We start from the raw sequence: 8,060 nt of genomic DNA on the forward strand, positions 1-8,060 counted from the left end.
CCTTGCCATATGGACCTCCTCGCAGGGTTCTTTGAGTATCTTCATGACACATTAGTTGGCTTACACCAGAGCAAGAGATCTTGTTCAGAGAGAGAGAGACAAAGCTTCAGTGCCTCAGTGCCATCTATGACCCAGTCTCCAAAATGATATATCATGACTTCTGTAATAGTCTATTGGTTAGAAATGCGTCCCTAAGTCCAAACTCAGGAAGAGGGGAATTCTGCTCCTGAAGGGAGGACTATCAAAGAATTTGTGAACATATTTTGAAGCCAGTGCTATAACACAGGAAACCATTTGTTTTTCATTTGAATAAACTGAAGTCCAAAAAAGGAAAGTAACTGGTCCTTAGCCATCCTAACTTCATCCCTAATCTGATGGGCCAACTAGCTGCAGTGGTGCCACAACTTCAAATGAAAGCTGATTATCTTGTTCTGGCCGGAACATTTCTTCCATCTGGCAAAAGATTATAGAATGGGGAAGAATTACATTATCTGCAGTCCTGGTACCTCTGTCTCTGTCTCTCTATCTCTTCTTTCTCCCTTCCTTTTCCTCCCCTCCCCTTCTCTATTCTACTCGACAAAGAGGGAGGCAGTCTCTGAAAGCTGCAGATGGATGAGATAAATGGAGCTGGTTAGCCATATTCTTGGTCTGGGGTTGAGGACTGAAATAGAACTTTTATTCTGGGCTCGCCTCTAAAGAGATTGGAAGTGACTGTTTATTCCAAAAAGCAGCTGCTGCACGAGGAGGCAGGTAATTGCTTTCTCTGAAGTAACCCCGATTTTTGTCTTAGCTCTGAACTGAAATGGTTATTTATTAATAATCATTTCTCCCCTGTATCTCAGACTTCTGAGCCCCCAAAATGGATGGCGTTGGACTAGAAATTCTGTAGGGTGTTACAATGTTATGCTTCTTTGGTTCAATGAGTAGTACTTAAATAGCCACTCCCCCCTTCCACATCCACACACACCCGCACCCAGGGTCCAGGGATGGCTGGAAGCATATTTAAAACGTGCAATCCTTCTTCTCTAGGACTCACAAGCAGCGCTTCTGTCTGCTTAGATCTAGTTCCTTTAACATGCATTTCTCACTTGTAAAGCTAAACAGCTAACTTCTTTTCTGCTCCCTTAGTGTTTTCTGTCACTGTCCGGTGCCAGTAGCTGTGAGAAGATAACATTAAGTTTACACGGAGCCTGTTCATAGTTCAACTCTGTTGCCTCCAATTTTTTCAAACCAATTTTAATCTCAAATTCTAAGGTTACTACTTTATAAATTAGATTGAAAAATGTTACCTTCTGTCTTCTGAGCAGCTTTATGCCTTTATCTTTTATCCAAACAAATGCCAAGCCACGTTCTTATTGTGATGTATGTCCCTATATTTCACCATGCCAAAAAATAAAGGGAGGCTTGCTTTTGAAATCATATATTGTATAAACAGCAACATCCCTGGAGTTAGGAGATCTGTGTTCTAATTCAAACTATAATTCTTTTACTATTAGACCCTGAGCAAAGCACTAACTGTGCCGTAGTTCCTACATCAATACAATTCAAGGATCACTGTGTACCTTTCCATCTTTGATATTCTAGGAGTTGATGTAATAATAAAGAAGCACTCTGTGTCTCAAGGTACGATTCATGATTCCTTCCGAGTAATCCAAAGTCAGATGTCTAAGGAATTTGTTCTTTATAAGGACATAAATGGGATCTGAGTCGCACAAAATGAAACCAGATCTCAGAGATCTTTCCTCCCCACTCATCCTAAGTCAATTGCTCATCAACTCTTGTGCACCTGTTTTCCAAGAGTCTTTCAAAACTCTTCTCTTCTCCCCAGGAATTGTGAGAATTTGAGCCAAATACGCCCTAAGCACTCTATTTTCTAAACACACCATGAACTTTTATGCTCTATGTGCCTTCGCTAATGTTACTTCTTGGAATGCCCACTCTTCCCCTCTCCGTGTAAAAGCTCTGACAATGCCTCAAGTTCATTTCAAATATTTTCAAACCTATGAAATTTTCCAGGTATAGTTGGATACTCCTTTCTCTGTATTTGTATTGTTCATTAGATTTCTGTTATTGAATTCTAAATTTCTTTATTTCTTTTTCACCTACTATTCTGTAAGTGTCCATGAACAGATAATATATACTGAATTTCTAAGCACTTAGCACTAAGATGAGCACATAATATTTTTCCACTAATGTTTTGTTAAATAAATTAATTAATTATGGCCAATATCACTGGGAACAGAGTCATAGAATGCCTCTATCTTTCTTCCATCTCTACTCCGTTATAGGTGCAGTGTTCTACAAAAGGTACCATTTTAGGACTCTGTTCATTACTGTGTAAAGTGAATTTCAATATTGGAATTCTGGGGCTCCCAACACCACACCCAGCACCCCTGGGGTTTGCCCTTGGCATTTCTTGAGGACAGATGATCCATGACCAAGTAGGGGTGGAAGGGCCCCAGCAGTGCCGTGCCTGTCCTGGTTGCCACCCTCACACTGAGGACTTCTGTCTTCGCTCCTCACTATCTGCTATAACAGCTGATGCTGGAGTCAGCATCATGCTCGTTGGCAGATGTTCTATTTGTGATCTTGCTATTAGATAGGCTCAAAATGACACGACACTAAGATGTGCTAAACAATCTCTACCTACAGTGTACTGTAGAGAATTTCTGGCTAATGAATTCAAGCAGAAAAACATTAAATCTGTTTATTGTTTTCAAATCTAGATGATACTGGAGAAATGAATAAAGTACTGTGTTAATTCAGGGTTAGTTGGTAATTGAGAGATCAGTTCTTCTGAATTCCCTGCATAATATGTGTGTGTGTGTGTGTATATATATATATGTTTTTCACTCTAGGGGTCTATAGACTCTTATAAGACAGTACATCTTCCAGCACTCTCTCCACGGTCATCACCACTGCCGTGGTTCAGAACTCTTCCTGAATCTTCTAATAGCCTTCTGGTTTCTCTCAATGACTCTAGTCTCCCTTCTCTAAACTCTTGTGTACATCATCACCAAATCAGTCTTTCTAGGACATGACGTGGACCATGACACTTCAAGTCTCTGAGAATTTGCACCTCACTTCCCAAAAAATAAAGTTTGATTTGGTTTGCCTCACCCTGCACTTGGGATACTCTATTCTCTATCCTGAGCCAATCTTCAGCAACTTACTTATTTTCTGCTTCTGTATATGCAGTCAACACTACAATGCAGGGAGAGACCTACTGTTTCTTAAATATTTTTCCATCAGTGTGACTTTGTTCAGATTGTCACTGCCTGGAAAACCCCTCTACACATCTCACACGTCCACTCTCAAGGTGCAGTTCAAATACCATTTATCCAGACACGATCAGCAGAAAACGTTTTCTTTCCTATTAAATCTCTCATTGCATTTTCCTGTTTTTTTCACTCATTCACTCATTCAACAACATTAATTGAGCATCTACTTTGTACCTAACACTTTTGTAAAACCTCAAAACACATCAGTGAACAAAACAGATCAAATTTCTTTCTCTCCTTGTGCTTACATTCTGGTGGCAGAAAACAAGAAATAAATAAAATAAATAAGTAAAATATAGAGTATGTTATATGGTTATAAATTCTACAAATTTGTTGATAAAGCAGAGACATGAGATAAGGAGTGTTGTGAGAGGACTTTCAGTTTTAAATAGTATTCATAGAAAGTCTCAAGGGGAAGGCAGCTTTTGAATGAAGACATAAATGAGGTGGTGGAAGAGGAGTGAACAGACTTAACAGCAAGTGTAAAGTTCATAATATGTCAAAAGAAAAAAAAGAGCAAAGAGCGTTTGGTTGGAGTATGGAGTACAAGGAGCATGCAGGAGAATAGGAAATGAAGTCAGAGGCACTAGAGCAAGGTGACAATAGTGTGTGTCCTTGTAGACCATTGTTAAGATCCTTCCAGTTTGCTCTTTTCTGCTAGAGTGGAACAGCAAAAGTTTCATCCAGCAGGAAACAGATGGCATCCATAAACTGAGAAACTTAAGAACATTTTAATAAATTTTTAATTTTAAAATGTGTGCACAAGGTTTAGGAAACTTAATACAAGACAGTATAGCACCCAGCACTAGTAACAATGTGCAGCATTACCACCCTGGACCTAAACTGGCAAAGAAAGAGTGAGTCTAAGACACCAGGGGTCTCTGTATGGGGTGGGCAGCCGCACAGCAGCTATGGCTTTCAGTGGAGGGAACCAGCCAACAGACTGACCATACAGGAGTAGGTAAAGACCTTGACCTCACTCTCCTGCCCACCAATTTCTGGCTAGTTCCTCTCATTGGTGGACCCAACCAGAATCTAGAGATCAAGGATTCTTGTAGATGAAATCTAACAAGTTCGGCTCCTTTGAGCATAAACCTGGGTGGGGAAGGACAGAAGGCGTCTAGGGAGCACACAAAGATATTCAGATTGGGGATCTCATGGAGGGCTCTGAACATGAAAGTGACATGATACACTTTTATCTTATCAGAACACTCGGCTTTGTGAAGAATAAACTATAGGAGAACAAGAATGGAGGTGAGAAGCTACTGCAATACACTAAATTATAGATAATGGGACTCTGGATCAGCCTGTTAGCCAGGGAGCAATGAGAAGTGGTTGCAAACTATGCATTTGAAAGTTAAGCTGACAGAATTTTCTGACATATTAAAAGAGGGATATTAAAGTATGAATGGAGTTAAATTCTTAGTTTTGGCTCATGTAACTGGAAAAACTGGAGTGGCAGTTTTGAAAGACAGGGAAGATTAGAGATTCAGTTTTATCTTTTAATTTAAAGATGCTTTAGACTTCAAAGTGATAATGTTTCGGAGCCAGCTTAGTGCTGGGAAATTGCCATTCAAGAGAAAGGACTGGACAGGGTATATCCATATTTAAATCGTATAATTTCAATATGAAGGTATTAGAAAAAAGTGATTGTACTGGGAAAAGAAAACATCCAAGGGGTACCCCTGAGGCACCCCAGTGATGCAACATCAAAATGATGATAAAGAACCAACTAGAAATCTGTAAAGAAAAAAATAATGGAGGATGTAGATCTCTGGAAGTCAAGCGAAGACAGTGCTTCACAATGAAGAAAACAATCAGTGAGTCAAACACCGGGGCTGGATCAAGTGAGATGAGAATGAGAATTGACTGTCAGATTCAGCAACAAAGAGAGTACTGGAGAGCTTGACAAGAAGAGTTTGTGGAGTAGTGGGAGCAAAATTCTGCTCTGAACAGGTTCAGAAGAGAAGGGAAAGAGAATTGGGTGCAGAAAGTAAAAGAATTCTCAAAGGAAACTGGCTTCAAATGGGGACAGAGAAGTGCATTCTTCTGAGGTATAAGTAGCATTAAGAAGTGCTTTGTCAGTGTTTGTCCCATGCTGATGGAGATAATAAGGATAAAGCTTCACTTCAGAATGGTAGTTCGGATTCTGGTGTGAGACCAGTCAGCATGCTTGTGTGTTTTTCATCACCCATGTTTAGCTGCACATGGACAGGTAGATAAGTTGAGAGGGAAAAAAAAATAAAGATTCAGGAGCGAGAGGAGACAATTGTTGGAAGAATAACCCGGTATGAATTGCATTGTAAGGGCTTCCTTAAATAACACAAAGGTCAGAGCAACAGGGGATCGTTGGTAGGTAAGTAGATACAGTGCTGGGGATGTGAGGACTGTCTTCTTTGGTTTTCTGCTTTTGCTTTCTAAGTGAAAAAGTAATCAAGATAATCAGCCTACATTGAGAATGAGAGAAGAGGTGCTGAGTGTCAGGTATTTGAGACAAGTTGGCCAGAAATGAAACAGTCACCTAGGAAAATAAGCAAGTGAATAGTCCTGCGCAACGTGGTATTATTTCTGGGGATCAGTAAGAGTCTACTTGAGTATGGTGGTCATGAAATTGACATGCAATCAGTCATCATGGCTGTGCATTCTTCTCTACTACATCTGTCTACATGCGTGCAGGTGGTTAGTAGGTGGAGTTGAGTTTGACTAGAATGGGGATGGGTAACGCCTGCAAAGGCCTGATTATGTTTGACTGTGGAATTTAAGCCAATTAAGGATTAAAGTGAGGCATGAGAGAGCTTAGGTATACTGAAAAGTGGCGAGATAAATTGACTGAAGGTCTTGATAAGGTCAAAAGATTGCTGGAATAAGAATACTAGGTCAAGTGAGCTAGAAGGATAGGAGATGTCAGACAATGGGTGCTTGCAACAGAGATTATGGAGAAATTGAAATGATTCGGCTTCGTCACATTAAAGGTAATATAGTGGCAGTGAGGGAGTGAGGTAGATTGAAGATAAGACCTCTGGTAGAGAGGAGATTAAGAATTGAGAGGCTAAAGTATTGAAAAGATACCCTATTTGGCTAGAAGCAGCAGCAGCAAAGAGCAAGGACACATTTTACTGCCAGGCTAGTTGTATAAGGGGCCTGGGAAGCAAACAGCCCCTACCTGAGAGGGCCCGATGAAAAACAATGGGGCAAATCAGCTTCTCTTAGAGTAAAAAGAGTAAGTAATTTACAGAGAAGAGATAAAAGATATCAGAAATTCTGTCAGTTACCAACCATGAGTCCCAGAGGGCCTGGGGACGGTGGTGTAGTGCTTGGAGAAGGGAAAGGGATGCGGTCAGAAGTGCGGAAGAGCAGAACCATGTGTGGACGATAATGCGGAAGATGAAGGCGTTCTGGGAGACTTGGGTTTATGTGTCACGTATGATAAAACTGGTCTGATGGATCCCGGCAGAGAAATGGATGGGAGACTGGGTCAGGCTGTGTAGGGGGTTCGGTGGGGAGAGGAATACAAAAAGACCTATGAGGAAGGGAGTCTAATGACGTTGAGATGATCAGAGAGTCTTCTGTGGTCATAGCCGATGCAAGCACAACTGCAGCATAAAAGAGTTGGTCCCAATATTCTCCAGGAACAAAAAGCAGTGAGACTGTGAGTGCTGGGCTTAGAAGGATTCAGAGTTCCTGCCAGGAGCACAAACAATTCTGGGGCTTTCTCTTGACCCACATTCATGGAAGCGTGAGAGATAAGAACTAGGCTCTTTGCTTCCTGACCCGTATATAATGTCTCTTTTTTATGTGTTTAATAGTGCCCTCATAATAGTTCCTTGAAAGCATGATTATTGTGGTTTGCATAGTTTCTCCACACTCTCCAAGGACTCAACACACGGTAGGTGCTTTATAAGCCATTGTCAAGTAATGATCAAGCTACCCTCAGTTACTGCTGAGCATTACTTTTTCTATTCCAGCCTAGCTTTGTGCAGTATAATTTTTAAATCCTTTGTCCTTGGAATACCTAGTGTCTCGAGTGCCCTGCCCCTGCCAAAAGTGATATTGCGTGGAGGTGGTTACTAGGAGATTTAGCCACAAAAGCAACCTACACCCATTTCTCCAAACTATGATGCTCTTTAAATCCCTATGTCTTCCTGTCCTCTTTGGCCGAGATGCCCACTGCTCTATCTCCTGCAACTACTTATTCACCTTTTGGAACATTTGTTTATTTATTATTTTAGGCTCAACTCAAATATTATGCTCTTGGTGAATGCATGATGATGACTTTTTTTTTTTACATCTCAATAGCCATTCTTCCTTTTCACAGTAATAATATTCTAATTTCTAGGGTATCCAACGCTTTCCTTCTCTCAGTCCTTGTTTTATAGTTATAATTAGATCCAGAAGAGTGTATATATATGATTTAAGCCCACTGGTGGTGTTTTCCTGGCCTCGGTAATTAGTTTATAAAAGCCACATGGTCCAAATCAGCCCAAAGAACTTGATATGAGATTACTATTAGGATTTTCAGAAAGAAAACTGATCTTCTGATGGGGTTCCTGAGAGAACAGGAGCTGCTATGAACTTCCCTGCTTTGTGGGAAGAGATCACCTAAATAAAGCCAACAGAGGAGCCAAGAGATGGAAGAGGGAAGGACTCCTGAAGACCTATTTTGAGTCTTTAGATCCAGCAATACAATATCTAAAGCACTTTTTATCCCTAGACTTTTAAATCATGTGAACCAATAAATGTCCTTTTTTACCCCCTTAAGACAGTTGGAGTGGGTATCTT

The 8,060-nt window shown here is 40.6% G+C and overlaps 1 protein-coding gene across 1 annotated transcript in view; it reads left to right on the forward strand.

Annotated features, from left to right (window-relative positions):
• IL1RAP (interleukin 1 receptor accessory protein) overlaps positions 1-2,894 on the forward strand; it is a 128,351-nt gene extending 125,457 nt beyond the window's left edge. Inside the window, exon 13 of the transcript XR_012073417.1 lies at positions 1,829-2,894. The gene's annotated coding sequence lies outside the window, so the exon portion shown is untranslated. The remainder of the gene's footprint in view (positions 1-1,828) is intronic.
• Positions 2,895-8,060: the final 5,166 nt, after the last annotated feature.

This window comes from Vicugna pacos, chromosome 1 (genome assembly GCF_048564905.1).
Source record: "Vicugna pacos chromosome 1, VicPac4, whole genome shotgun sequence".
Classification (NCBI taxonomy): domain Eukaryota; kingdom Metazoa; phylum Chordata; class Mammalia; order Artiodactyla; family Camelidae; genus Vicugna; species Vicugna pacos.